Here is a 7,923-nt window from a genome sequence, read left to right on the forward strand (position 1 = left end):
GCCATCATATGGATGGATGTCTTATGCTGACCAACTCACACAGAGACAGTCAGTGCTGACTACCACACGGCACTATGCTCTGGCACTGCTGTGTTTACTAGCACTGATGAAAAGCACCCACTTTGATGTGAAAATGCTAGTCTCTGAAGCCTTAAATCCAGTTTGATTTCTGGCTTATTTCATGTTACCTCTTGTTGAATATTAATAATTCTGAGTGCTTGCTGATCCTCTTTGTGTTAGTACACAATCTCTGTGACCAAGCCTTTTTGGGGTGACTTTTGTGACTGTAAAATAGTATGACAAAGCCAGGTAAGGACCTTGGAGATGAGCATGACATACCTCATGAGAGAAGACAAAGAGAATGCCCGGAGCACTGAGCTCTGGTCAAGGTGACCAGAAATTCTTCTTAGTTAATCTGTGCCTGATGAGGATAATCTATGGCAGCATTTCCTAGGGTAAATATGTCTAAGATTATTTCCAGACACTGAAGCCAATAGGTATCTTTGCAAAATAGTCTCTCAGCAATTTATCCATGTGTGGTTCTTACCGGGAATTGTCTCTGAACTATCCAAAGTCATGGACAGTGTTCTGGAACTGTAGGGAGATTGGTAATAGGTACAGGCTCAAATTCCACCAGGGATATTTGGACAGTTTCAAAGTAGTCTGCTACATTTCCACCACCAAGAGCATTCTTAGCCCTTTCTATTTTAGTGGCATAATCTCTGCCTATACAATTTGTGCAGTAAAGTTGGCATCCTGCAGAACAAAGCATTCTGAGCTTTGATTCTTGGCACATGTGCCAAGGCATCCATGGAGATAGATCCATGAACGCCACAGCCTGACTGTTTCAATGTGACTGCTGAAAATGCTGGAACTCAGGTGTGGGTTTGACATATAGGCATCACTCTCATAAATTGGAAATAGTGAGCAAAAACTTTATCCTTGATACTGAGCAAAGTAGATGCACTGTCATTAGTTATCTGGGGCAGATTCTTGGCATTATGCAGGAATTGGGAGCTTTCTGTCAGCATCAAGGAGCACTTAAAAGGTAAATGGCTGTCATGCTACTGCACATCTGTTTAAAAGCAGATTCAAACTTGCAGTAAGAGCTCTAGAAGATTAGCTGTGAAGAAATAAGTTTGGAAAGTTGCACATGCTATTAAACAAATGAAGTGCCAGGGTGTTATTTTGCCACTGACTCTTCAAAGTATTGTAACTTCTGGTACTTGTGAATCCCAAACTGAGAGATTCTGAGTTAAAAAAAATAAAACGATCAGTGAGGTCTGTGGGAGTTAAAGTGACACCCAAAGCAGTAAGACATTGTTACTGCTGTAGGTACAGTGTATTTTAAATTGAGAGGAGTCCTCCTGCAGAAAGGTTAAATGGCATCTGCAGATCCCACAAACTCTGTATTCAGTAGAAATAAATAGGACATTAAAGGAAACAATAACAGCTGCTGCTGAGCACAGTGACCTGTTAGCAGCAGATATTTAGCGTGAAACTCTCTGTGACCCACAGAGAGCACCTTGTGAAAATGCATTATATTGTGTACAGCTTTTTTGTTGTTGTTGTCCACACAGTCCCCAGGCATAATGTTTGCTGACAGCAGGAAGTCTCCAAGAAAAGCATTCCCGCAGCCTCCCCTTGCTCTGCTACCACCCACACAGCAACTAGCTGCGTTCTGGTGAAAACACTGAAACTTTGATTACAGTCACTGCTCAGTTTTATATTTCAATGATATCAGCACTGAGCAGGAGCTGAGAGCAGGCTGGCTACATATAAACTGTTAGAGAAGTGGTCTCAAAAATTCAAAGGGAATCATGGAGCTGCTGGATTTATATGATCCAGCAGAAAATTGTTTTTGAGAGAACTCTTGGCTTTGAGGAAAGGAGAGCAGAAAACTAATCCTTTTGAAATGTATCACGGGAAGCCTGTTGGTAATCTTGGTAAGAAATCAGCATCACCAGGATATCAAGATGTCCAACAGTCATCTTGAGGAGGTAAATTTTGTAAAACAAACAAACAAACATTAGTGCTAGAGAAAGGGAAAAATGTGTTAATAGCACTGCCATAATTTAAATTATGGGAGCATGAATATGTCCTCATGAAATGAGAGTATATATTGTGAGAAATGCACACATAGAGAGACAAAAAAAGAACTTCAGCAGAACCATAGAACTGTTTGAGTTGGAAGGGACACTTAAAGGCCAGCTGGTTCAACTTCCCTACAATGAACAGGGACACCTACAGCTGTATCATGTTGCTCAGAGCCCTGTCAGGCCTCACCTTGGGTGTCTCCGTGGATGGGACATCTGCCTCCTTTCTGGACAACCTGTTCACATGTTTCTTCATTAATATCATCTTTTTAATCATTTTAAAAATTATTATTATTATTTCATTAATGTATTTTTGTCACTGACATTTAATCCTATAATCATAGAATCATAGAATCACTCAGGTTAAAAAAGACCTTAAACATCATTGAGTCCAACCACAACCTGACCATACTACTCTGACAGCCCTGTGCTAAATCATCATCACATCCAAACAGTCTTTAAACACATCCAGGGATGGTGACTCAACCACCTCCCTGGGGATCCTATTTCTTTGCCTAAAAACCCTTTCAGTAAAGAAGTGTTTCCTAATATCCAACCTAAACTTGCCCTGGCACAATTTGAGTACATTTCTTCTCATCCTGTCACCTGTCACCAGTGAGAAGAGACCAAATCAGTTCTCACTGTAAGCGCCTTTCAGATAGTGGAAGAGAGCAATAAGGTCTTCCCTCAGCCTCCTTTTCCCCAGTTCCTTCAGTCTCTCCTTATGGGGAGTATTCTCCTGGGTTGTTGTGACCAACATGCAGGACCTGACACTTGGCCCTACTGAAACTCATACAGTTTACCTTGGCCCATAGATCCAGTCTATCCAGGTCCTTTTCCCCTCAGGCAGATCAACACTCCCTCTGAACTAGGTGTCCTCTGCAAACTTACTGAGTGTGAACTCAATCCCCTCAACAAGATCATTAATAAAGATGTTAAATGTTTGTTTCTGTCTCAGACTGAGATGGCTGAATTTGAGTTGAAGTACCTAACTACATTCATAGCTGCATGAGAGCTGTGAGTCCTCAGCCAGGACCCATGAACACATCTCTGAGCTGCTAAATTGCCACTGGAATCAATAAGAGCTGAATGTTTGTAGGTCTGCCAACAGAACAAGTAACAGTGTCTGCTTCTTAGGGACCACAGAGATACCTGAGCACTTCTAGGCATCACTGAGAATCAAAATCCTGGACTTATTTAGTCCAGAACAGCTTAGCATTTCTGTGACTTTTAAGTTCAGAATGACTGCATTACCAGGAGAGAAATCCACTATTTCTCTCCTTATGCTTAGTAGCCAAACACTTGCTCATTTCAGCAGCATATAAACTACAACTGGAATGTTGCAAAGAAGATTAGTATGGATTCTGAGCAGAGATGATATGCAGATTGGTAAGGTGCTCAATTTTTTGTTTCTTATCAGGACAGGGGATGTAGCTCAGTGGGAGAGCGCTTGCTTCGCATGTAAGAGGTCCTGGGTTCAATCCCCAGCATCTCCACACTTTTCCTGCCTCACAGTTTGTGCAGAGGGAAATGCCTGTGCATCTTGATCTGGTGTTTTGCAACCCTGCCCATGTCAGGGGATTTGCTCCTCGACGATCCCTTCCATTCTATGATTCCATGAAAAGGACAAGCAGGTATTAGGCTTCTCTTTCCAGAATTTTATACCTGTATTTCAAAGCCCAGCCCCCTTGAGGACAAAAAAATAAAGTGTCCAAGAATATGGCATTTAACTGTGGATTATTTCTGTTACCATCCAGCACTGACAGACTCAGAAATCATAACAAATTATCCCAACTCTGTGCACTCGGTAGAGCAAAGGATAAGTCTCAGTTGGAGACACCAAACAAGAATGGAGCAATCCTCCATCCCATCCAGCTCTGCTCCAACTTTTCATCTGAGTTTGGGTGAATCATTTAACTCTGGGATGCTTATATACTTTGAACCTTCTCTTCATTGCCTTATGTCATTACTCTGTTGGTTTACTGAGCTGGGATCTTCACCGGTAGACTCAACTCAGAAGAGTTTTGCCACAATCTTCCATTGCTGATTACCACCAAATCCAGGAAGCAGGTGAAACAGCAGTTGGCCAGAAAATCTGCATTTCTCTTCTTGCTCCCTGCTTTCCAAGGGTAAGACCACCATATGTGCATATGCATTGACATTGTGCATACCAATTCATGCGACAAAATACAATATCATAATTGCAGTGTGCACAGCTTTGACTAAGCTTCACAACAGTGTCTTACAAGGTAAATGGGCAGTAAATTTTGGCAATGGCTGGCAGACAGAGTAAGAGCTGAAAAGAAATGTGTTATTTCATCTTAACTGGGAGCATATAGTTCTTCTGCTGCTGCTATCCCTGTATTTTCTGACTGGTGCTATGTTATAATATAAACTGTATGTAAAGGAATAGAGACAACACAAGGGAGAAACAAAGCCTGGTGAACATAGCCACAGACTGCACAGAATGGCCAAAGAGGGCCATTTGGGCATTGATTTATAATGAGCAGAAAAGCAGTGACCTGACCAATTATATGTCTGTGCTGTGCTCTTTCTGCCACAGTGATTTGTTTGCTAGAAGACACAGGGATATTTTAAACACTGACTTTTTTATATAGACAGTCTGGCAGTCTCTGCTATGATGGGTTAAGCAGACTGTTATGCCTTCCAGTGAAGCTGGCAACAATGACTTCTTCTGTACAATTAAGCTGCATACTTGCTGTTGAGCAATGCAGTTTTCTCTTTTGCTTTCTATGGTTACTACTGGGATTTGAATGGATTCAAGTAATCAGAGACATCCAGAGCAGAACTGAAAAGCTTTGTGAGTTTTTAAGATATTCCTAGATTTCTTTGGATATTTCAAGACTAGGGAACTCTTTATGTCCTTGCAGGAACAAATGAAACAAAACCATCAGTATCCAAGCTGGCTGTTGATTTAGTTGTGAATATATATAATCATTCATTCCAGACACTCTGAGCACTTGACACACAAACCTAAGGTTAGTGCTTGATAAGATACTAAGTACACTTGTGTGTCACTGAGGAGTGCTTGCACACACAGAAAATGCAAATCCTGTCATCCAATTAAACCATGTGCTATGCTAGGTCTCACCTCATTGATGTAAAAAGTAATTATGCTCATTCATGCCCAGGCTGAAATGGGTCTGTAGAGTTGTAGGGTAAAATCCTAATGCCCTCAAACAAATGAAGTTCCCAAGGGAAATAGCATGGCATTTGCTCTAACAGAGACATTAGAGTTTGGCCTATAGAAAACAAAAGAGTGAAGTAGTATCCTGCTTTTGAAAAGAGTGGTGGTTTTCTGCATTTCTGAGATTTTATCTGCTCATGTTTTTTTGTTTTGTTTTGTTTTGTTTTGTTTTGTTTGTTTGTTTGTTTGTTTGTTTTTGCCAGTTTTTTTTTTTTTTTTTTTCCAGTTTTTATGATGAAACTCCTCTTATTGTTTCTTCACAACTCCCTACTTACTCTCCCTGATGGGGAGAGTTTCCTGGTAATCAGCTTCTTTCCTCTTTCTCTCAGTTTCCTTACATCAATTCCAATAAATACATTACTAAAACTCTGCCCCCCAAAATCATACATCTTTAGGAAAAAGAAGCCGATCGTTAGAGCCAATAATAATAAGCCTTTTCCACTGAGAACATCTGTGCCATTCTCTGTGCAAATAGCAAATACAGAAATCACACTTCTAAAATCACGTGATGATATACAGCACAATCTTAACTTCCAGTCTTTAGCTAAAAGATATTGTGAAAGAATCTAGTTTACAAAGGAACATTGTGTCTGTTCTTCTCTCAGCTGTATTCAAAACCTGTGCAAAACAACAGCAAGATAAAACAAAACTTTGACCTCTTCAGTGATCTTCTTGGATATATCCCATGGGTTAGAGCACTGGAAGGTAAGGGGGCATTGGTTAACCTTCTCTAAGCTCAAGATTAGTGCATCCCTAAGAGTAAAAAATCAGGCAAAGGTGGCTGGAGATCCATATGGATGAGCAAGGACCCTGATTCTAAAACAAGGCTAAAATCATCATCTAGAAAACACAACTTATCACAGGAGTTAATGAATGTCTTTGGTACTGTTTTAAAAAGTTTGCCACATCTAGTTGACATGGAGTTGTTTTACTAACATTGTGTTGATAAGGATTTTAAAAATTAGATGTTGAAAGACACTAATAAAAAAGTTAATGTAGGCATTTTGCTTTGGTTATCTGAAACTGCAGACCCATGAATAATGAAACAATTAAGTAAATTTCTGAAAAAGGAATTCACAAACCTGGCATCATATGCATTAGCTGAGCCTGTAATGTCAGAGGATATTAAATAACCACTCAGCTATTTTCTGTGATCTTGGGGCAAAGATAACTTTATCTTCTCAAATGTATCTCTGGCAAATACATTCATTGTGCCTCACGAAAGAAAAAACAAACAGTAGAGATAAAACTTGAAAACTGCAAAAGCTATGCCTCCTATCCTCACAAGATTGAAGTGACTGCTGATGACCGACTCTAGCAGAAAATATCACGGACAGCTAAAGTGTCCTGCAACCTCTTAAGTACTCCATAACTGTATTCAGAACTGTTATTATACAAGTGCAGATAAAACTGAATGTAAACTTTTATTTATTTGCAAATACAAAATTTGGTTGAAAAAATTTCTGTTGAAAAATCTAAGTATTCACTCCAGGTGTTATTTATTTATTTATTTATTTATTTATTTTAGTGAATGATTGAATGCAAAATTTCCCTCCGAATGACATTTTTTTTAATGTATTACATGAAAAGTGGACTTTTCTGGGGATATTTCTGCTTAAAATATTCCAAGAATATTTCAATCTATGAGGCCTGTGATTTTGCAAATGTGTAAGAAATAGACAAATATAAAATACCAAGCACTGTAGTGATAAATATTAGCATATCATGATAGTAACATGGGGTATCCAAGAATATATTTATTGGATATAATCATTACACTGTTGAATTCAATCAGTCTAAAACTATGGAAAAATAATTGTATCACAGTATCGTGCGAGTTGGAAGGGACCTTAGAGATCATCAAGTCCAACTCCTGGGATTCGAGCCTTTCTGTGCAGCAGAGCGGCACTTCTACCACTTGCGCTAAAGGGGGGATTCAAGGGGGATTCAAACCCTAGGCCTCCGGTGTTGCAAGCAACACCTTATACCACTGCGCCACCAGGGGCACTCATTGTGTGAAAAGCTATTAGAGAATATCAATATGACTCTCGATATTTGCACCTTCTCCTTTCCTGCTTCCAAATCCTTTCTCTTAATAAAATTTGGCCTCCTTAGTTGAAGGCCTGTATCTGGAATTTGAGAATATTCAGATCCAATATTATTTTGTATGTGAGCAGCTTTTTTTCCCCTTGAGAATAAGAAAGCTCTAGTAACAGAATCAATACAAATCACATCTGTATGATGAGATAAGAGCATGAATACTGTATATTATCAATCAGCTGATTTGATGAGCTACTCCATCTGACAGAGAACTGGAGAGATTTTATATCTACATCTGTATATATCTATCTCTACATCTACATATATACTTAACAGTTATTTAGGCTCAGTCTGTAAAGAATTTTTACCTTAGCCTTTTCTCTTTCCTGCAGCCAACCCCTCAGAGATTCTGCAGTGTTGAATTAATGACTGAGCAATAATTCCATAAAAGACAAAGGGCATGGAAATGTTTGCTTTAAATGTTATGAAAGAAGATAATTTTTAGTGGGAGCCTGAAGCACTGAAAAAATGCAATAATTTCTGAAGACATAAAAGTCATTAACAAAAATCAGATGTACT

The 7,923-nt window shown here is 39.3% G+C and overlaps 2 non-coding genes across 2 annotated transcripts; both read left to right on the top strand.

Annotated features, from left to right (window-relative positions):
• Window positions 1–3,398: 3,398 nt before the first annotated feature.
• On the top strand, window positions 3,399–3,505 carry LOC140249264 (U6 spliceosomal RNA). The gene has a single exon (XR_011902980.1). It is a non-coding gene; the product is annotated as a U6 spliceosomal RNA (small nuclear RNA).
• Window positions 3,506–3,520: 15 nt separating this feature from the next.
• Window positions 3,521–3,592, top strand: TRNAA-CGC (transfer RNA alanine (anticodon CGC)). The gene has a single exon. It is a non-coding gene; the product is annotated as a tRNA-Ala (tRNA).
• The last annotated feature ends 4,331 nt before the right edge of the window (window positions 3,593–7,923 follow it).

Source organism: Excalfactoria chinensis, chromosome 2, assembly GCF_039878825.1.
Source record: "Excalfactoria chinensis isolate bCotChi1 chromosome 2, bCotChi1.hap2, whole genome shotgun sequence".
NCBI classification, from domain to species: Eukaryota; Metazoa; Chordata; class Aves; order Galliformes; family Phasianidae; genus Excalfactoria; species Excalfactoria chinensis.